Raw genomic sequence first — 25,013 nt, 5'->3', positions numbered from 1 at the left:
ATATGATATAGTTCAGAATGAATTTAGAAATTTGTATGCCAGTGATATAGGTCATGGGTATATCCTCAATCCATTTTGTAAAGTATTGTGTGGCCGTTATGATAAACTTATGTCCATTTGCTGATGTCAGGTGAATCTTTCCAATGAGGTCAAGCCCCCATTGAGAAAAGGGTCATGGAGATATAATAGGTTGAAGTTCTTATGCTAGCGCGTGAATATAATCTCCATGCATCTGGCATTTGTAACACTTCTTAGCAAATTCATGGGCCTCTTTTTCCATTGTCGGCCAATAATATCCAACTCCAACCAACTTTTTAGCTAGGCTAAGACCATTGAAATGGCCCACACATATACCATCATGAACTTCATGTAAATTTGTTTGTGCTTCATCAAAATCCAGACACCTGAGGAGGGTTTGGTCATAGGATCGATGGTAGAGGGTATCATCTATGATGACATATTTGTCAGCTTGTCTAATAAAGGCTTAGCATTGGTTGGTAGAAAGGTTTGGAGGTATAGAATGGGATTTTAGGTATTCATAGATTTCTTTGTACCACGGGGAGTTGGACCAACAAGGACACACACCGGATCTGATGTTGGAATTTCAAAAGGTGGGACCAACAACTGCTCTACCAGAAATTCACATTTGTCCATATTTTGAGGCATATCCCACATAGAGGCAATAGTTGCCATAGAATATTTTTTAAGGCAAGGGACTTGATTAAATTGGATAATAGTGAATTTTGTCTTGAAATGTTCTACCATGTGCTTATAAGGGAGAAGCTTGTCATCTTTTGTTTCATAGTCATCATTTACTTGACGGATGACTAACTAAGAATCTCCATAGACCTATAGATGTGTAATATGTCACTGAATTGTTATTCTGAGTCCAGTAACCAAAGCCTCGTATTCTACGATATTATTAGTGCAATCAAAAGTTATTTTGTAGGATTTTGGAATAGCATCACCTTGAGGGGTTACAAATAAAATACCTACCCCTGAGTCGAATCTAGTGTGGGATCCATCAAAATATAATTGTCATTCATTAGAAGATGTGACAACAAAGACTGATTCATCTAGAAAATCAGTCAACATTGGGTGATCATCTTGGATAGGTGCATTTGTGAGTTGATCAGCTATGACTTGTCCTTTTATTGAATTTATTTCAGTGTATTCAATATCAAACTCACTTAAAATCATGACCCATTTTTCTAGGCGACCTGTGAGAGCTACTAATATAATAAATAGCCCACTCTTTGCTTTGATCATCTTGTTAGGCTAAAAGAGCTCCTAATGTTGTATTTGTTGCAGAGATATACAAAATGAAGAGCTTTCCATCTATGAGAGGTATTAAAATAGGTGGTGATTGAAGATAATCTTTTAAAGCTTGGAATGCTTTTTGACACTGATCGTTCCATTTAAAAACTACCCCTTTGTGCAACAAATGTTGGAAGGGTGACACTTGTCTACCAATTGAGCTATGAGTCGTTGGATTGATTGTAACTTGCCCTGAAGGCTTCTTAGTTAATGAAGATTGGTAGGAGGAGGCATATCTAGGATTGGTTTGACCTTTGCAAGGTCGACTTCAATAACTCTTCAAGAAATAATGTAGCCTAATAATTTGCCAGATTTAACACCAAACACACATTTCTTTGGGTTGAGCCTGAGCTTGTATTTCTCCATCCGGTCAAAGATTGGTCCTAAAATGGCCAGATGACTATCTCTAGTAATTGATTTGCACAACAAGTCATCTACATAGTCCTCCATTAGTGTATGCATAAAATCATGAAATATTGTTGTCATAGCTCTTTGATATGTTGCTCCTACATATTTTAGGCCAAATGGCATCACATTTCAATAGTATGTTCCCCAAGCACATGTAAAGGCAGTCTTATGTTGGTCTTCAAGAGCTATTCGGATCTGATTGTACCCAAAAAATCCATCCATTAATGACAACATCTCATATCCAGTTGTCATGTCTACTATAATGTCAATATTTGGCAGAGGAAAGTCGTCTTTAGGGAATGCTTTGTTTAAGTCTCTAAAATCAGTGCAAATTCTAATGCCCCCAGTTGCTTTGTTGATTGGCACTAAGTTGGAGATCCACTTTGCATAATCAGTTGGTCTAATAAAGCCCACATCTAGCAATTTCTTGAGTTCAACTTTGACTAGTAGGGCCACTTGCAAATGCATTTTTCTCAGTTTTTGTTTGATAGGCTTGGCACCTGGTTTCAGCGGTAGATGATGGACTAGTTCTGGATTGAGGCCGGGAATTTTTGCGTAAGACCATGCAAAATTGATCCTCTTCTCAAGGAAAAAGTTGACAAAATCTATTCTTTCTTGTTCTGACAATGAAGCGGTAAAATGAATGACCTTAGGATTGTCAAGTGTACCCAAATTTATCTCTTTGGTCATTTCCACAAGCAATGTTGATTTGTCCTTACCTGATGGGGTTTTGTCCAATCTTTCACCTTTGGGCGCCTCAAAGAGTTTTTCACCCGCAGGTATGTCCTTTGTTTTAACTTTTTTGTTGTTAGAGGGTGCCTTCTAGTTTTCACCCAGAGACCTATTCTTTTGATTTTTCTCTTTTTGTTTTATTTTTCAATTTTGTGACTGGAAGATGGATTTGACTCCCCAAAATATTCTCTGGAGTCTAAATCAATAGCAAATCCAACCTTTTGATCACCTTGTGGTATGCCTTCTCTAAGATCAAGGAATTCTGCTATTGCCTCATCATTTTTAAAGCAATCTAACTGAAGTGGTCCTTGTTGGTCGCATTGGATAAGTTGTGGGTATACAAGGGGAATATCATCATCAATTTTAGTAAAGGTTTGGATCGAGATGGTATACATATGAATTCTAGTGGTATCATTATATGAGCTACTTGTGTTAGATTCGGTGCTAGAATTCCAAAATGATTATATCCAAGCTTTAGGACATGTTTTGACGGGAGGAGGAATTTCATGTTTGTCTTCCATAGGAAAATCATTAGGTTCAATGAAGACATTATCAAGGGCATAGGAGCCGAAGGAATAAGAGTCCCACTCCCATTCATTAGAGTTGGTTTCAGGATGGGTGTCCTCAGGTGTCGTTTCATCATTAGAATCACACCCTTTTTCACATGTAGTCACTTTAGTAGATGAGGTTCTGATTCACAATGGTACAAACCTAAACCCAAAGTTTTATGTCGCATCTTAGGGATGATAGGCTCTAATATTCCTTTTTTATCAAGTCCCAAACCACTACTTCTATCATATCCCTTCTTCAACATCATGGTAAATCCTTTGCCATATTGTTCTATTGGCAATTTGATAGGTGGAGTGTTTGTTGTATCTGCTTCATCTTTATAGAGCCATCCTAATATATCATCATCCAAAGTTTCTTTGTTTAGTTCACCCGACTTTGTAAATGCCGCGGGAGGTTGACATTGGATGATTGTTTTGGATTCCTTTTGAAACAAATGTGGTTTTCCTTGTGATCTTGGTGACATAGGCAGCTTGCTAATAAGGAATGTTTGGGACATTGAATACTCTCTGCAACCTTGATCTTGTATTTTCATCTTACCTTTGATAGATTCTGACAATGTATTGGGATCCACATAATTAGGCGAGGACACCTCTCTATTTACTGACACTTGTTGTTGCAGAGAATCCTTCAGGTTAGCACAAAATTGAAATGGATTAGGATCTCTAGGAATTGTTATCTTAGTTCCATTGTATGAATATTTTAGAGACTGGTGATAGGTTGAAGGAACCACTTTCATTACATGAATCCGTGGATGACCTATAATCATGTTGTAGGGGAGATCCAGATCTAGCACTTGTAGCAAAGTGTTCTCTATTGTTGGACCTACTCTGATAGGTAAAACAATTACTCCTTTAGATGGGCATTCAACATCATCATAGGCTTTTATTGTTATCTTCCTTGAAGGATCTATGTCATTTTCAGAGTAACCAAGGCCAATTATGACTCTCATAGTGCATATATTCAGGCCTGCTCCACCATCGATCAAAACTCGTCTAATTTGCAATTATGGACGAACACTCCAAGATGGAGGGGATCATTATGATGGGTTTTATCGCAAGGTATAACTTTGTCTTAAAAGGCAACATGATGGGAAGTCACAATGTGTCCTATCCTAGCTTGAAATTGGTCAACATCAATATCAGTAAGTACCGTTAACTCAGTTAGGGCTTTGTCTAAGACAACAGGATACATGGGAGACATTTTTAACAACTCAAGGATTGAAATTTGTGTAGGGGTTTTTCCCAAATGGTCAAGGAAATTGTACTGGCTTGTTGAGGCTAGCTTAGGAGGATTCGAAGGTGCTCCTTTTAAAACTATTTTGGATTGGCGAGTGGTCACTGCACACAAGGAATCTTGTTCTTTTATTCTTATGGTTGACACACACTCATTTGATGCACGAAAGAAATTAACGATATTGTTATGACTTGCATCAGTATAATTTAGAAATTGCCTTTTTTATTTGAATTTGAAGAGGAGGCTTTTTGTTGGCATTATGTGAACCAGCATGAAGACATAATGACATTGTATGTTGTCATTGATGTCAATATGTGTTATGAAGTGAACCGGCATATGTGATATGTGAAGAGAGGGAATCGGCATATGTATGAACCGGTTTATATGCCAAAGTGAAGCGGCATATTTGTTCAAGGTGAATTGGCATCTAGTTATGGGAACTGGCACATGGAAGCATTGTATGACTACCGGTTGGTAGGTAGTTTCCACTTCAGGATTTCCGGTTGGAGTACCTCAAGTCTATGAGACTCAATTGGTGATCTTTATGTGATGAGTTAGCAGTATAATGGAGAACAGATCATGTTGCCACGTAAGCTCTGTGCGCGTGAAGGATCTTGCATGAAGAAGACTATTCCTATCCACCTCGGGAATGTGCGAAGTCTGTCAAATGGTGATAATGTGTGATGGGTTATCAGTCGCCATGGAATCAGTGGAAAATGGATGATGGAGAATGTCTTGAGATCAATTCAAGACTGTTGCATTTAATGCAGTATGATTCAACGGTCAGGATTGGACCGTTTGAATTGCTTAACCTAACAGGTTTAGGGTTTAGGGTTTTTGCTACCGACCTGTCTATTTCCTATAAGGTCGATGTTGTGTTTCTTTCTAAGGTTGTTGGCAAAAGTTGTGAATGTGTATCCAAGGGAAGTGATACGTGATTCTTGCCAAACCAAAGGAGAGAAGAGATACCTGCAAAGTGAATGTGCAGAAGGTAAAGAGGAGCCTAAATAGATCTGCATTAGCATTGAGTGTTGTTAACAGATCATTGTAATTCCTGTTGATCTCTAACCACTTCAACAGTTGTAAAATCCCCTAACAGGGTAGCCTTAACTGGCTTGATTCAAAATCCCTTAACAGGGTGGTCTTAACAGGCTTTATTCAAATCCCTTAACCAGGTAACTTGAGGTTAATGAGTTCTGAGAAGTTATAGATCTTAGGAGATCCTTTCAGCTATTGAGTTCTTGAAATCCTCTAACAAGGTGACCCTACCGGGTTTAACCCTTAACTGGGTGATCCCTAACAGGATCGGTTCCTAGCAGAACCTATTGTAATGTCTTTAACCGGACAAGGCTCCTAACAGAGCGGACTTCTAAAGAGTTCAAAAAGCAGCTTGTGGGTATCCATCCCCACCGTGGTTTTTTCTAGTTGGGTTTCCACGTGAAAAATATGTGTGTCATGTGAAATGCTTTTATCTTGTGATGCTTTGTTTTACCTGTTAAGCATGTGAAGGTTCTATGTTTTATGCCTGTCTATAAAACATATTGAACTCACTGTTGTGAAGATCTGATGATTAAGTTTACCTGTTTATGCGTGAGAATATAATGATATTGTAGTATTGAGCTAAGAGGGAAGATTATTGAGTGACCGGTTCATGACTGATTGAGTTGTACTGGATGTTACCAGTTGCACTCTGTTTTACTAGTATCCCTGTTTGTCAGTCATTTGGAGTATTTGTTGTCAAACCGATTTTGGACGATATTTGCGTTTGTACTGATTCACCCCCCCCCTCTCAGTACCGGTTTGGTACTAGTGGTTCATCATTAAGTTATCACTTTTCCCTTGTCATGATCAAGTGAGGGACTCTTGAAAATTGTATGATCAATGTTAGAAGTTCCAGCAGATGAATCTACCTCAATCACACCCCGATCGAGCAAATATTGAATAAGGTGTTTTAAATGAAAACATGATGCAGTTTTATGTCCCTTAGACCGATGATATTCACAATATGCATTATCATTCCACCAATGGGGTTTTACTAGTGGCTTCTCTTTGATATTTGGCAACTTAATGAAATTAGCCTGAATCAATTGTTTCATTACCGATTCAATAGGCTCTCCCAATGGTGTAAATTGACGGGGAGGCCCGTCTCTTGATCTAAAAGGTCTATGTTGTTGATCTTGTTGTTGTTGATTACGTTGTTGATTTTGTGGTTGTTGGATAACGTTACTTGTTTGATTCTGTGTCTATTGATTCTATTGGAAAGTTGGAGCATTCAAAGCACTTGGTCCTCTTATAAGAAACTTAGGTTGACTAGTGTTTACAGTTCTTGCGTCAACTACACCATCATTAGTGAAATTCTTATTTTTGGACCAAAACTTTTTCCTATCACTCAAGTTGGTTGGATTGTTGTTGTCCTTGTTCACTTTAATAACCCCCTTAGCAATAGGAGCATCCTCAATGTCCATTCCTTTTTTAATGAGCTTTGCAATAGCAATAGGACCTTTCAATTTAAGCTCATACATCATCTTTGGTATCAAGTTTTGAATAAATAAATTGACTTGTTGTTCCTCCGGGATGTTGAGGGAACATCTACTAACCAATCCTCGCCATCTTTGTAAGAAATTAATTAATGGTTCTCCTGGCTTTTGCTTTGTGTTGCATAAATCTGACATGGTTATCTCATTGTCGATGTTGAATGCGAAATGACAAATGAATTTCTCAACCAATTCATTCCAAGATTTAATATTCCCATGGAAATGTGCATACCAATCCATAGCTTGTCCTGTGAGACTGCGTGAGAAAAGACACATCAAATATGTCTCATCATAAGTTACCTTAATGCATGCTGCGTAAAAAGCTCGAATATGATCTTTTGGATTACTGTTTCCCTTGTATTTTTCAAAATTCAGTGCTTCAAAGTGCTTAGGAAAAGGAGGCATGTACAAACTCTTATCAAATGGATTAGGAATTAAGTCTTTCTTTTTGTATAACTTCTTTGTATTTTTGGTTTGTAATGTCTTTATTTGTCGTTGCATCTTTTCAATTTGTTGCACCAACACATCTGATTGTGAAGGCTTTTGAGGGTCATCATTCATCCCTGGATGTCCTTGTTTCCGATATATAGTACTTCCAAATGGTTGTTGACGTTCATAAATCACTGTCTTTGGTGTCTCTAACATATATTCATTTTGGTATTGCTCGTTTTGTTGAGGCATTGCCATATTTTGGTATTGAGTATTTTGTTGTGCCCATTGAGATGGAATTGCCATTTGCATCTGTGGTTGATACTGCACTTTGGGTTGTTGAAATTGCATTTGTGGTTGGTAATGCGCATTTGGTTGTTGTTTTTGTTGCTATTGGGGCATATAATAGCTTGCTTTCCCTTGTTGTGCATAATGAGGCACATATTGTTGTTGATATTGATGTTGTTGACTTTGAATTGGAGTTTGTTGCTTTTGTGCCATTTGTTGTTGTCTTGATGTAAACCCCATTAATCTCAAGAAGCTTTGCTTATGTACCTTAGGTTGTTTCACTTTTACATGTGGAATGGCACTTGCATTTACTTGTTGTGAAGTTTGTCCAAATGATTATTGTTGTTTCCAGTTTATATTTGCTTGTAGTGGTGCAGAAGGCACTATTGTTTGTTGTTGAGTATAATACTGTTGTTGTGCATTATGTGTTTGCATATTCGATGGTGTCTATTGTGCATTTTTAAATTGTTGCAATATTTGTTGCGGTTGTGTGCCATTATTTGTTCCTTTTGTTGCCATAATTGAAGGTCATGTCGATAAACTTTGTGTCAGTTGTGAATGTGTATTTGTCGCATGTACTAAACTTGAGTGAACATAAGAATTTTTTTGTATCATTGGATTAGTTTGGACATAAGTAATGTTTATCATTTCGGTCGTAAAATGCTCTTGCATTTGTGATTGTGATCCACTTTGGAGAACTTGTGATGTCTTTGGATATGTTGTATTTGTCAATGATTTCGCCATCACCATTTGATCTTGTGGAAATGGAGTGTTGAACAATGGATTATTAATTGTGTCAAAGGTTGATTTCAGTGGAACACTCACACCCAAGGATTTAGAGACACTCTTCTCAAGTGGTGTGGTTGGTACTTCTTGTTGTGCATTTGTTTCATCTGGATGAGATTCAAAACTCAAAAGATTACTAAATTCATGTTGTGTTTGTACATTAGTTTGATCATTCGAGGTTGTAGCAACTTCAAGTATGCTTATATACTTGTCGGGAAACAATCTAGACACTTTACTGAAGAACTTGTTCATTTTCTTTTCAATTTTTGGATTGCTAATAAACATTTCAAGATCATCTAAATCATTAAAATATGACAAGGAATCTGATGGGTTATTTGGATCCATTTCTTGTTGAAGGTCTTGGTTTGACCCAAATCCTTGTATAAGGTTTTATTCCTCGTATAAAATTGGAGGTTGTGTGTCATATTGCCGGTTTAATTGATTAAAATAGAATGGTGCACTCCCTGATGGTGTTGGTGGAACACTTCCAAATCCTGGTTTCATTGGCACAAATTTGGGTTCATAATATGGAGGTGGTCCCAATTGTATTGTCTCGTATTGTGGTGGTGCATTGCTTGACGAACCCATATTTGGATTGAGTGACTGAGTCTAATATTATTGCATTTATGTATTTTGTGTGTTATTCATTGGAAAGGACATGGCTTGATACGTTGATTCGTGTGATTTCTTGGACTTGAACCTTGTTTCAACCGACATGTCACTATGCAATGCAATATTTTTTGGGGATTTTGGATGATGGATGCAACTAATGAAACTTACGGATAATGACAATGCAACTTATGTTTTTCAATTTTTTTGGTCTTTATGAAATTTTGGAATGACAAGGGTATGCAACTATAAGCAACCTAGATGATTGACAATGCCACTTGTGTTTTTGGTCTTTTGAATTTTTGGAATGACAATGAAATGCAACTAAATGGAGCTTTGAGGAATGCAAATGACAATGCAACCTAGGGTGAGAGTGCAACCTATGTTTTTTATGATTTTGGAAATTTTAGACAAACCTTTAAAAAAAATGCAACTCTAAAGGTTCAACCCTTAGGAAATTGAGATGATGTCTAGACCTTATAAGGACAAGTTGACAAAAGGACAAATGACAACATCTCACCTATATTCTTGGATACTAAGCTAGGTTTGACAAAATATTGTTGATGACAAAAGAGACAAAGTTTGACAAGGTCTAGACTTCCTAACAATGACTTAAGGTTTTATCTAAAGAATTGAATTCTCAAGTATGACAAAAACCTAATTTTGATGCTATATGCAAAAGGACAATGATCTAAGGTGAAAAGCTACAATGTGATATGATAATGACCTAAGTTATGAAGAGGGACCTAGGGTATGCAAATGTGACCTTATATGATGATATGGACAAAAGTTGATTATGACACAATGATATGACACTACAAATGTAGGTGCAAATGTATGATAATGTTAACCCAAGACCAAACTTAGGGTTAGACTATGACATGATATTACCCTATGTGCAAAAGGACATATGCAAAGGAATGACTTTTTGATGTGCAAATAATATGACCTAGGTGAAACCTAACTTTGGTATTTGACAATTATTTATGGAAAGTGCAAACCTAGGAAGGACCTAATGATGGCATGCAAAATGACACCTAAGAAGGAACCTAATAATGATATGCAAAACTTAGGAAAATGGTGCTACACCTAAGTTAAAAATGAGGACACTAAAATGGGACACTAAGAATGAACTCACTAAGTGCAAAATGAGGATACTAATAGTGAAAATGATTATCCCCTAAAACCTAGGTATGGACTATGATGGACCTAACTCTAAGTGACATGTAGTTGAAGACAAAAGTTTCCAAAGTTTGAAAGCCATGTTATGAAAATGTTTTGAACCTTGTTGGATGAATGCTTTTGTTTTGGACTTGTTTGAAAATGACCTTTTTATTTGTGTGACAATGTGTATGATTCAACTTTTGACAATCACAAAAGATAAGATGTTTGGACTTAGACCCAAGACAATCATGTTCATTCACAACATATCTTATGGTTGGCCATGGCAATATCTATTGAATCCTCTAACCATAAAATACAACACTTAGCCAGATAGCTAGACGCTTGATAGCACTGGCTCCCCCTTACAGTGCACTCACTTCTCAGGCATACCAAGCTTTGAGTTCAAAGGGCATCACTTCCCAATAACTTGCTATCGCTAACCAAGGAGTACATGAGAGGTGTCTTCGGCATGCGTGTATGACAACACATGAGTCAATAGATAGAAGGTTTTTGGTCTCTACAAACAAAGGGTTATAGTTAGGGCATCCAATTGGGTGGACGTAGATCTGGCGAATTTAATCGTTGCTACGCCATTCCAACACCCATTGTTTACAACTTTCGTTGCATCCACAATTATTTAGAGTGGTTCGGAAGAGGATCGTCTTCAACCCCGTCACCACTTAGGGTCGTTCCCTCTCACCAATGCCTGTCGAGGTACTAAGAAAATCGAGAGGCAGGCCCGCTATCTAAAGGTTAAAACACGTAAGCAAATGAAAAACAAACATTGCATACATGGTGTCCATTTATCCCTTAGAAAACAAAGTGTGAAACTAAGCTAAAAATCGCAAACACATGGTTTCGAATATAAGTTTTTGGTCGCGTTCTACAACAAATATGTCAGTAGTTTCAATATTTGTCTTCAATACACAAAAATGCCAACCTCCAAACCTGCACACATCAAAAGCCCCAAATTAATTGCCAAAAAGAAATCCAAAACACATTAACAAAAAATAAAATATTAATCTAATTAACGAAAAATTAAAATTTAATCTACTAAACAAAAATTTAAAATCTAATCAAATTAAAAATATAAACTAACTAACAAATTAAAAATCTAATTCTAATTATCAACTAAAAAAATCTATACTAACTAACAAATTTAAAAAAAATCTAATTCTAAAACAAAATAAATAAAAAATCTAATTTAAAACTAAATTATAACAAAATAAAAATCTAAAACTAAAACTAAAATCAAAAAATTCTAATTCTAAAACAAAATAACAAAAATCCTAATTTAAAACTAAATTTAAAAATCTAAACTAAATTAAAAATAAAAATAAAAAATAAAAAATAAAAAATAAAAAATAAAAAATAAAAAATAAAAAATAAAAAATAAAAAATAAAAATAAAAATAAAAATAACAAAAATCCTAATTTAAAACTAAATTTAAAAATCTAAACTAAATAAAAAATAAAAAATAAAAAATAAAAAATAAAAAATAAAAAATAAAAATAAAAATAAAAAACTAGATTAAAAGGGAATAATAAAAAAAAATAGAAAACTAAGCTAAGTCCTTTTTTAGGCCCTATGCAGACCCAAAAGGCATCACATGGGCTTTAATACAGCTTGTGTGGGCCTTAAAAAGGCTTGAGGTGGGGGCATAAAATAACTAATGCAGGCCAAACAATATAACGCAGCCCAAAATGGTCAAAATGAATGATACACTCCAAGAGAGAATTTCTTTTCATGCAAAGGTTGATAAAATTATGCATGCAAAGGTTGATAAAATTATGCATACAAAGTGTGCAAATATGATTTCATGCGCAAGCCATAATTGTAGAATATGCACAAAATGGAATCGCTGAAGCAGATTTTGTTTTTTGTTTTGGTCTAAACGGATTTGGACTTATTTAAGCATAGACAAAGGTACGTGTTTAACCAGAATGCCTTAATGTATGATCATTTCCCGATGGGAGCAGAAATAAGGCCACACAAATTATGCAAATTGCAGAATATTAACCTTTTTTGACAAAGTACTCCAACGTTTGATGAATGTTGAGACAGGGTGAATGCATGGAATGTAATTAAAACAAAATGAACACACTGTTTAATGAATGTTAAAATGTGTAAACCTTAGAAACTTTTAAGCAAATGTAATTCTTTCCTTTTAGACATGCATGCAAACCATGGAATCAAAAACAAAACATGTGAACTGTTTTAGAATGCGGAAACCATAAGTATACATAATGCAAGAAAACATTAACAAAATGCAAAAACCATAAGAAAAGGATGTCAATTGAAGGTCCGTGAACTATTCAACAAAAATGCCTCAAAATGATACTGCCTCAAAGGATGCAATGCTTGCAGGGGACATGGTTGGCAATTATATTTCTTCAAGGAACCTGCAAACAACTACAAAATGCACTCAAAAGGCAACACATTTAGTTAGTTCACATCAGGTTTACCAAAATATGTAATTAGGAAAATGGGGAAAACATATCAAAGCCTAAAATTATATAACCACAAAACATAATAAGCTAAGAAATTGATCCTAATTCATTCAATAAAGGGAATCAAAGTGAGATTCAAAACAAATGCAAACCCAAGGCACGTGAATCTCCTTCATAGCTCCTCCACTGTTTCTCTTTTTCCTCCAAATGTATTGTGGCTCTCACCTACAAAATGCAAGTGTGATAGAAGCAAGATGATAGAAAAATCACTAGCGTGAGGATACTTGAGATGTGGTTGATTCTGATGAGAAATGCATCCAATTTATAGAGAAAATTGGATAGAGGACAAAAATTAGCATGAAATTGATATTAGATGCAACTTGATTCTAAAATGGGAAAATCATATTGAAAAAGAAATGCTATGACACACTTTCCTATGCAAGAGGATAAGACTAGATATCAAATCCAGTGTTAGGATAAGATGCCATATCCAAACTCATGATGAATAAGGAAACATGCTTCCAAATTAAAGCACAAAAATAGGGGTAACTAAAAGAGGGATAATTGGTTGCAAATTAATTTAGAAAATTAGGAAATTGGGTGGAAAATAGGAATTAGGAAATTACGAAAAATTAGAAATGATGAATTAGGAAATTAGGTGGAAATAATGAACTAGGAAAATTAGGAAAAATTAGAAATGATGAATTAGGAAATTAGGTGAAATTAATTAATAAATATTCATTCATTAATTAATTCACAAAGAGGATTTAATTAGCCAATTAAATGAAATATTTAATTGTGACAAGGGGACCTAGGATAAAATAAATAAATTTATTTAACCTAGAAGGAAAATGACAAATAGGATTAAATGATTAAATCACAGAACCCTAGGAGATGAATTAGAAATGTAAGGATGATAATTAGGTCATGACAAAAGATAATTGATATAGGGTCGATTTGATCAATGATTTAATGATGAAAATTGGATAATTCATAAATTGCCAATGTTGATTGATAAAGATCAATGATAAATTGATCAAGATTGACAAGGATGAAATTGATTGACGCCAATTGAAGAGGACCAATGACTAATCGATCCAAATTGACAAGAAATGATGATTAATTGAGATCGATGACAAATCGATCAAAGATTGATAAAAGATCGACTTGATGAAGGTCGAATGACTAAAGACCAATGATAAATCAATCGCAAATTGATAAGAGATCGATAAATTGATGATTGATCAAGACACAACCCTAATTTGACATAGAAGAATGACAAAATGTTGACAAATAATAAATATCAAGTGTGTGACATAGAAGAAATGTTAATAGGATGCGAAAACCCTAAAATAAGGTCATGCAGACATGTTAAAGTATGACACAGCAAGCATTGACCATTTTTAGATGCCTACAGACATAATACTTTATTCTGAAGTGGTCGGAACCAATGATATGGGGACCTCTATGTTGAAACGTCCTAGAGGTATATCCACTGACCACTCGATGAAACCTCCTCGATTCACCATGGAGCATAAAAATTTTGAGCAACTATGCAACCCGTACTTTCATTTTGTACTCATGTCTACACATACTGTAATAGTCTTGCAGCTTGAAACCATATACCTAGGAGGCATCTATACTAAAAGTTTTAAAATCCTCTGAATACGTTTCCACATTTGACATCTCTGCATAAATATCTGATCACGGAAAATGTTAAGCAGCCCACAGACTTTGTCGTTGAACTTGTCCCACGATTATCACTAGCTACGACTTCTACATTTTTAGATTGGAGGGATTAAAAATGCCTTATCTTCCTTCCCGCCTAGCGCATTTGCACAAAACAAGGTGATCTAGAAAAGAGAATCATATTTGGGCATCTGTAGAGAAACATGCTCGTACAAATGTTATATCTGGGGTGCCATCATGTGCAGATGCAAAGAAAAAAACGTTCATTGATCATTGTTCAAATGCCCTTCAACACCTGCAATACAGTATGAGTTTGTCTTTATAAAACTATTGATCCAAACAAATAACATAGGTGGCGCGACCCATTCACCATCGGTCTCCAACTGCTATCCATTTTCTTCTTTCTCCTGTCATGCAAGCTCCCTCATTTGTACATGTCACCACGTTTTTCCCTTTGCAATTAGTAAGCTTGCACAAAATTTATAGACTTAGTGCACAGTGTTATATCTTTTTGCTCTTGATGCTGCTCACTACAGACTTTGTTAAATACAAAATCCCCCTTGTGATGATCGATATCCCTTCATTGATGTATTTTTGGGTACCTTCAATCATTATCCTTCGCCCTATAGCTTGTGGACCCTTCATAGCAACTGGTCATTCCACAACCATGCCATCTTTAAGCCTATTGAACAAGAACAATTATCATGAAACCACTTTCATCAGAGTCTTCATGGATTGGACTCACAATGATCCGAATTATGGATTCGGACGACAACACCTGAGTGAGAACCTGCAGTATTGTAAATTATGTTTACAAGAACAAGAAAGCATAGAATTGAAGCAAGCCAAAAAGTGATCTATTCAATTCAAAAATCCAACATATATCAGTCCAAGGGATTCCAAGGGTCACCAACAACTCCTTGAGACTAAAAAACCAACAATCACATCTTATTTATTTACATAATAAATTTTAAAACTATGAAATTTTCAAAAAACTATATCAAATTTTGTCCTAACTTTAACTAGGCATAACTTTCTACACAGGACTCGAAATTACGAGTCATTTAACTCATTGGAAAGGTCTCCAAGAGTTGGAGGCGAAGTCCTAAAAGAACTTTCCTATGACAAAGTTATAAACAATAGGCCAAACTTTCAAGTGCTTAAAATGCCCCAAAGGCCTTCAAAAATGACAATTACTAATGTATAGGAAAACTAAAAAAATATATAAAAATATTTTTCCATTGTTTCATATTTGCTTCTGATCATTACTTCCCTCTTGGAAAGCAATGGGATCCATTGCATCAACACTCTAAATGAGATGAGGGAAACATTCTTGAAGCTGCTCCCTGGTAAACCACTTTCCTTGTTGAGCAATCTGCTCTGCTCGAATCACTTTGTACAAGTAAATTTGTTGTTGTTTGAGTGTTTTCACCATGGTGTCCACAATCTTGATTGCATTGGAATGGAGTAGCTGCATTTGGATTCAATAGTGGAGATTGTTTCTGCAACATCTAATAGTGGAGGAAAATATGGCTTCAAGAGTTCCACATTGAAGACTAGACGAAGACCCAAAAATAGAGGTAAATTAAGCTCAAAAGCATTATCACCAACTTGCTTGATGATGGTGTATGACCCATAACGCAGAGGACGAAGCTTCCTATTGGCACCCTGCAATCGTTCCTTCTGGATATGCAACCACACCTTGTCCCTGACTTGAAAATTATGAGGAGTATGATGCTCATCATGTCTCTCCTTATACTTCTTATTGGTGTGTTCCAAAATTTCATGAACTTGTTGTTGCAGATGATGAATTCTACCGATGAACTGGGTTGCCTTATCTTCCTCCTTACCAACACATGGAACCAGATCAGGTTGAATAAGTGGTATGGAAACATCCATGGGTGCAAGTGGTTGATAACCAAGACAAACCTCAAATGGGTTGTCGCCAGTTGAACTGTGAATTGCCCTGTTGTAGCAATGTTGAACATATGGAAGACTTTCATCCCATGTGCGGGGATGTTTTGAGTGGTACATTCGTAGGATGTGTATGATCATCTAATTCACTACCTCTGTTTGGCCATCTATTTGAGGGTGGAAAGCAGTAGACTTTGTTAATTTTGTGTCCATATTTTCCCATAGTGTAGACCGGAACTTACTAAGAAACCTGTTGTCCCTATCCGAGATAATGGTATTCAACAGACCAAAATGAACCCAAATGTATTCAAAGAATAGCTTTGCAATGTCCTCTGCAGAAATTGGCTTTTTACATGCCACTATTACTGCCATTCTTGAGAAGCTATCTACCACAACATACACACAATCATGGCCTCTTTTGGTGGTAGGAAGACCAGACATAAAGTCCATAGAAACTGAGTGCCGAGGTTTTTCAGGAACAGGAAGTGGTGAGTACGGCCCAAGTTTACGATTGGCAGGCTTAGCAATAGCACATGCGGTACAAGCTTGAATATATGAAATAACATCATTTCACAATTTTGGCCAATAGAAATACTTCTAAAGTATAGCAGTAGTCTTACCTATACCAGAGTGACCAACAACCTTACTATAGTGAGCTTCTCATATCAACTTTTTGCGTTCTGCATTGGGCACACAAATTTGGCCAAGGTGACAAAGCATTCCATCCTGCAAATAGAAGTCATTCACTTGATGTCCCTTCACCAATTGATTATAAACATCTGCAAATTCAACATCGTTCTCATACAAGCAAGCCCAGGCTTCAGTTTGATGACCACATGAGTTCAAAACCATACTTATGGCTACAATTGGAGGCCTGCTCAAATAGTCTACTACTTTGTTAGTACTTCCCTTCTTGTGGTGAATATTGAGGTGAAATTGTTGAAGATACGCTGACCATCATTGATATCGATCATTCTGCAACTTTCCTTGTGTTTGCAAAAATTGAAGGGGTTTGTGATTTGTGTGGATGACAGTCTCCTTACCCAAAATGTAATGTTTCCACTGCTTATAAGCTTGAACAATAGCATACAGTTCCTTGTCGTAAGTGGCATACCGACGCACTGTATCAGAAAAAAATTGACTATGATATGCAACTGGATGACCATGCTGCATGAGGACTGCCCCTAGAGCATATTTTGATGCATCTGTTTGTATTTTAAATGACTGTTGCAGGTCAAGAAGAGATAAAACTGGTGCAGAACATAACCTTCGTTTTAGCCCCTTGAATGCTTCTTGTTGAGCACTTGTCCATTTAAACTTTGCTTGTGTCCCCCCCCCCTCAATGGTTAATTTAGAGGCCAAGATAGATGGGAAAATCCCAACACAAATCTGCGATAAAAGTTTGCCAACCCGAGGAAACTTCGCAACTCTGTGAGATTTCTAGGAGATGGCTAGTCCTTAATCACTTGTATCTTCTCCAGATCAACATGGACACCCTCACTGTCAATAACATATCCTAAGTATCTGATACTCTGCATATCAAAGGAGCACTTTTCTTTGTTTGCATAAAGCCCATGATCTTGTAAGGTTGAGAGAATTTTTTCCACATGTTGCAAATGTTCCTCCCAAGTTTTGCTGAAGATGAGTATGTCATCAAGATGTACCACCACGAAGGAATCAGTGAATGGTCTAAGTATATCATTCATCATTCTCATGAATGTCATTGGAGCATTTGTTAGACCAAAAGGCATCACTATCCATTCAAACAATCCCTCTTTAGATTTGAAAGTTGTCTTCCACACATCAACTGATTCAATTGGTACTTGATGGTACCTTGATTTCAAATCAATTTTGGTGAAGAATCGGGCCCCTCTAAGCTGGTCCAAGAGGTCATCTATCCAAGGAAGTGGATACCTATTTTTGACTGAAATTTTATTCAAGGCCCTATAGTCAATACAAAGTCTCCAGGTTCCATCCTTTTTCTTTGCTAGAACAATGGGGCTGCCACAAGGTGATGCACTTAGACGAATATGTCCCTTCTCAATCAATTCTTGTATTTGCCTCTTAATCTTGTTATTCTCTAATACTGACCTACGGTAGACTGGTTCATTAGGTAATGGAGTTCCTGGTATCAAATCAATAGTATGTCTCACTAGGCAGTGTGTAGGTACCCCAGTTGGTAACTTAAACGGATTTTCATATTTCATCAAAATTTGATCCATTGATTTTTTTGCAGTGTTGTGGTGTTTGTGATGGTATGGGAATTATAAACTGATTTCGTTTCTTCTTCAGAATGAATCATCAATAAAATGAATGTTCCCGTTTTGGCAACCAACCTCTTACATTGCTTGGCACTAATCAAAGAGGTAGTGTATGCAGGGCTTACCTCTGGTATTCGGTATTTCTGCTCACCTAAGCTGATGGTCACGCTGTGAGGCCTGGACTCATAAACACCATGTCGCTAGTACATATATGGTTGTCCCAACAGAACATCACAAACATCTAAGGGAGCCACATTGTCACGACCCGGCTTAGACCCTAGTTAGATTTACTTTACTATGCCAGATACTTATACTGTTGACATTTTACATGTAATTATTTGATTAGCTTTTTAATGATGTTAGATGGTATTTTGTGGTTTAATGACATTAATGATGGTCAATTATTTTATAATATCGTTATTAAATGATGATGAATTATTATTTTCAATTATGATCATTAATGATATTAATGCTTTAATTAGATTTTAAACCTAATAATATGAATAATGCATTTTATTATCGTGATCTGACGACCTTTTGTTGAGTTGGAGTAAGTTGTAGGTTAATCGTCGAAGGCAGACATATGACCGAGGAGGGGTTTTTCTAGCTCGCCAGTAGCAACCTAAGTATTGGAACCTTGTGCAAAGTACCCAATTAGATAAGCAATTAGTAAATTAAATTAGGGAGTTTAATATAAAATGATAAAATAAAATTACTAAAATAAAAATAAAATAATAATAAGGATAAATTATTAAATATACAAGTATTTAATATTACAATCAAGCTAGAAATTAATTATAATATAATTATTTAAAAGTGAGTAATTAAAAAATATAAGTTATTTGATAATTAAATTATAAAATAAATAAAAGCTATTTAAAGAGATAACATCTTGTAAATAATTAGAGGACTAATTTAAAAAAAAAAAAAGGATTAATTCAAGGAATTTATTAAAATATTAATTAATAAAATAATTTAAATATATATGTATAATCAAGATTATAAATTATATTTTCGACATGCAAGATACAATGCATGAGTAAATAGTAAGATACTAAATTTAGGGAAAATAATGTGCTAAAAATATAGACGGCATGCAAGGCATGATGAAAACTAAATAATTAAATTAGTAGATTATTTTCTTTAAAACTAAATCTTTAAAATCATGCTAACAAATTTGTGACTTAATTTAATAATTATTTTGTGAGTTCTAATCATGCATTTTATAATTAAAAATTTGGTTTTATTTTTAGAACTTAATCATGCAATCAATTAAATTTTAGAGAATTTAATATTTATAAATATAGGGATAAATCTCTTATTCATTCCAATTCCTTTTGAGCTTCTTGATTCGTGTGATTTCTATGAAGTCGACAAGGTAGTTTGAAGAGATTGTCTGAAATTGGGGAAACGTCTGCGATTCTTCTTTCTCATAGCCAGGTTCATTTATTTTACATATTTTATTTGAGTCTTAATTTGATCTTTTCCTTTAAAATTTGTTCTTCTTGTCATAATTTCTAATTAAAAATTTAAGTACGGGAAATAAATTCGTTCAAGGTAGGTTTTTAATCTCTTCTTTACCACAAGACTTCTATCTATGAAATCAATTGACTGGTATTGTTTTGTTGTTGAGAGTGATTGGATATTGTCTGGATTTAATGCTAGTTTGTTTGATGTGCCAGTTGTGTTGTCAACTCCTTCTTCTCGATGTATCTTAAAAAAATAGAAACTGGGTTTTTAGGAAACTTACTGAGTTTTTGCGTTTCAAATATTTCTAAGTTCTGTGAAAATTTCAGAGAAATTGGGATCTGGGTTTTTAAGAAACGACTGAAACATTACGACTGTATCATGACTGAATATGATATGTGCTCATCACTGAAAGTTGACCGCCTCATATCATAATTCAGTTTCTATGCTTCCACACTTGCGTAAATTAGAATTTTGGAAATCTCCATAACACATTCCAAACACTGACTTGAGTTTATTTCTCATTAAGCATTTTCTCTTTGATTTCTAGAGTATTTTCTTAGTCGACTTAAATGTTAGGCTAAGTATTTCCATCTGTATCCTCTTTAATCATTGCATTCCTCTGTAGATTTATCCCATTAGGCATGTGAATCTTGATTTCTTTTTTTTATTATTTGATGTTATTTTTATCATAGAATATGCATTATGTTAATTGCTTATGAGAGTACTAACAAAATATAGGAAAAAAATTGATAATTGAAAATAAAATAACTTTCAAAAAATGTTGTTGTGTTTGGAAAGTCTTGATAGTGGTAAAATCTAACTTCAAGATTGATTTAAGATTTTTTAAGAAAAGAATAAAAGCAATATATATATATATATATATATATATCTGACATTAATCCGCAGAGGGTTAATTATTTTTCTGTCTATGAGGGATGATTATGGAACGAGAGTGCTTGTTTATGGGTTAACCAGGGAAGGGTGATTTTCTTCACCTCCCCAATAGGGTAATGATGGCCATCATATTTATTTATTTATTTATCTCCCTGCCATAGCACATGTAGTTAGTTCAACCAGGATGGGTTGTTAGTTCTACATGATTGCACAGGATTCCTTTACTGCCAGTTGGTACCGGCTTGCTAGGATGCTCCGTCGTGAGGGACGAGAGCTTATCAAGAGCACTGGGAAGCTTATGCTTCATTTGGTTGGGTGCATAAAATGCATGGGTCATATGTCTGTCATCCGGTTTGCGAGAGGAGGTTATCCAGGTCAAACGGAGGTGACACATCCGGAGATAGAGAAAGTCAGAGATTCCAGATAAAATTTTATGTAATAATTAAAGATGTATATTTTATTTCATTGTAAAGACTAGAATGGTCGCATGTAGAAGTTATGAAAAAGGACCTATAAGGTAACCTGATGTAAAGCGATAGGAAGTCGCCATGCAATGTAACCAACAAAGAAAATAAGAGAAAAAACTACTAACATACTAACCCACTAACATGCATGATTTACTTTCTTAGATTAGTTTTCATTTACGCATGCATGCATGGTCATATTTAATTATCTGGTGGATTATTTAATTATGAGTTTTTGCATGTTAATTTAATTTGTAATAATTTCATGCATATGATTTACGCTACACATGCACACACATAACTCGGCATCTTAACTAATTATGGTTTGCATTCTATTCGGTCCTCATGCGTAATTTTAGTTTGTTATTTTTTGCATGCACATTTAATTTCTACATGTTATTTATGAGTTGCATGGTTGTTCAATTACTTATCTATTACTTGTATGTTGATAATCATTGCTTTTGCATGTGCAATAATGATTAATTTAATTTTTAATTAAAACAGTGAGTTTAAGTTTGGTTTAACTAGGGTTAGGACAAGCGGGTCCTTACACACATCACAGATTACCTCATCTTTGAAAGGCTTTATGGAGTATGAAAGGCGACACTGCTAGTGCACCTAGATATCTCTCCCTTGACTAACCCATCCCATTGAATAGGGTTGCGGGTGGGTTGTTGTTTTCAGATTCAGTCTCTTCACAGTCTCTGTTGATATTAGGTTCTTTTGACTTCCGCTATCAACGATAAAGTGCAAGGCTTTTCCTCCGACCCACATTTGTGAATGGAACAATCTCTCCTCATCCTCCCAGGGCAATATCCTTGTAGTAGCTACCATGGCATATGGATCAACCTCAATGACTTGTTCATGACTTCCTTCTATGCAAGTTTCTGCCACCTTAGATTCTGCCTTGTCTTCATGCATCTCCATCATTAAGCTTTTTATGGTTCTGCAATCTTTTGTATTATGAGAGGGACTCTTATGGAATTCACGCCACATACCGTTCTCTTGTGTCTTCTTCATACTCCATATCTTTTTGTTGGTGAATTGGGAGAGGGTTCCTTAGAGGTTTGTTTTCATGTATTTTTGCCACCTTCACCCTTCCATCTGTTGTTTGCGAAATTATCCCTCCTTCCTTTCTGTTTGAATTTCTCCTCAATTTTGGTAGCAAATTTACATGCACCAGGTAAAGTCTCTATGTTCAGGAATTCCATTTCAGTTTGGATGTACCTGTGGAATCCACTCTGATATTTCAAAACTCTATGCTTCTCACAATCTTTGATGTCAAGCTTTGCTGCTAAGGCATGAAACATATTAGTATATTCCTGAACAGTTTGGTCCTTCTTCTGTCGAAGCAATTGCCACTGCAAATATTTTTGTTCATATGTATCAATAGCAAAATATCCTTCCTTTATATGCTCCATGAATTCTCCCCATGTGAGTTTTTGATAAAAAATAAAAGTGTTGCCATTTTCTGCTGCCTTGGATGCTAACTTCGCTTCCCACGAATATTTCACATGATTTTCAGCTTTGAGGAGAGTGAAAGTTATCTTCTCTTCATCTGAAAATTGATTGACAAAGAAATATCTCTCCAGTTTTGAAACCCAATCATCAACAACATTTGCATCGATCTTTCCTCGAAATGTGGGTATATCGAAATTCACTTGCACCTTGAATGGCGTATACCCTGTGAATGGTGGGTTTGCTTGTGACCCACGACTTTCCAGCATTTGCTTGAATTGCTCCATCATTTCTTCACGTTTTTTTGTTAGTGCATCTGCAACTAATGCTTTAATGTCATCGTCGGTTTTGCAACTTAGCCATCTACGATCGTGTGCGTCTCAAAAGAAGGTAGTATGAAGGATTCCTTGTTTCCAACCCCAATCTTTGATATGTTGATCGCGTGTGATATGATATACAGGAGCGAACTTGCTCTGATACCACTGATCCAAATTATGGATTCAGACGACAACACTTGAGTCATGAAAGAAGCGAAGTCTTGAAAGAACATGCCTACGACAACGTTCTAAAGGAGAGGCCAAACTTTCAAGGGCTAAAAATGCCCCGAAGGCCTTCAAAAATGACAATTACTAGCGTATAGAAAAACTAAAAAAATATATAAAAATATTTTTCCACTGTTTCAGATTTGCTTCTGATCACACAAGGTGCCATCAAAATCAAACCCGAATACTGCATGCGTTCCTCCATACCCGTTTGCCCTAAAATCTTGTTTGCTTCTCCACGATTCATTCTCTTTATTTTTTGCTTTGACTTTGCACCGCATCCTTGCTTTCGTGGGCTTACATTCCCTTTAATCCATTCTAAGTTTATCCCGCGGTGATTTTTCCAGCTCCCGAATCCCTTGCAGGATAAAAAACTTTCCCCCACTGCCAAACAATTCTTGGCCCAAGGCTTATCCTGTGGGTTCCCCATGTGCTTCGATTTATTTGCGTGGGATAAGGGGGAAGGAAATCCTTCCCTATTGGTCTCATCCCGCATTACCATACCTGTCCTTGCCCAAGCCCGCGAGATAACAAAGGCAAATAATTTTGTGCATATATGCTTTACCTCGCGCGAAATGTCTCGGCCTGTGAAGATCCCATGGGGTAAAGATAAGAATGCCTCCACTTTTTTATTGATCATGCCTCTGAATGGGCCCACCATGAAAAGATTTTAAACATTGCTTAATATTTCCCAAGGTTAAAGATTAAAAATAAAGGTAACATATATTTTCCCTTTCTTTCTTTGACTCGTAATGGGCCCACAAGTGACTTACTGGAAGGTAAGATGCATTGTGTGTAAAATTTAGACTTTTATAAAGTAATTAAAATTACTTTATAATGTAATCATTTAAATCATATGAAATGATTCGCTCATTTATAAAATCATGCTCTAATGATCACGATTTATTAATGTATATGGTGAAAATGGATAACAATAATAACAATATTGAAAGGCTAAATAGATTCAACCACAAAACCCTAGCCTAACAACAACAAAGATCCACCATAACATATGAAGATTACCTAAGACAATGCAAATCACAAGAAATCACAAAGATTATACCATCACATGTCCAATAGGGTTTTGATCTCCATTCTTCCTATCTCCATTGATCTTGCTTGATATATTTGCTCTCAGATTTTATATGCACAAGAGCTCAACAAAGAACGGAATGTGGTTGCAAGTAGGATCTTAGTGTAGTCAATTGATCAAGTAGTTAGGGTTTGATAATGAAGAAAGCATCTCCTTAAATAGAAGACACAATATGAAATGGAGGGATAAGATTGAGAGGTGTAAAAGGAGGTTGGCTAAGATTAGAGGGTAGGTAGAAGAAATAATAAAATAATGAAAGAGGTAGGTAGTGTAGGAATTAAGAGATGAATGACATGTGTCATGTGTAGAAAAAGGTTAATGAATTAATTAAATAAATAAAGATTTATTTAATTAATAGAAGAAGTGGGATTAATTAAATAAATAAAATATTTATTTAATTTAGGAAAATGATAATTTAAATAAATAAATGTATTTATTTAAATGAGAAATAAGTCTAGAAGAGGATAAATGAATTAATTAAATAAATAAAGATTTATTTAATTAATAGAAGAATTAGGCTTGGATAATTAAATAAATAAAATATTTATTTAATTAGACATGACAATTTTGGGTGTCTACATTTTGCCCCTCTTTGAGACAATGCGGCTTGTCGCGTTGTTTCAAAGAAGATAAGATGAACTGATACAGAGTTGCCCCAGAATGGGAATGATATGCCCCCTCGAGAGATTGGATGAAAAAGTCTGGAAA

The sequence above is a fragment of the Cryptomeria japonica genome, chromosome 8 (genome assembly GCF_030272615.1).
Source record: "Cryptomeria japonica chromosome 8, Sugi_1.0, whole genome shotgun sequence".
Taxonomy (NCBI): Eukaryota; Viridiplantae; Streptophyta; class Pinopsida; order Cupressales; family Cupressaceae; genus Cryptomeria; species Cryptomeria japonica.
This window is presented reverse-complemented; position numbering follows the sequence as displayed.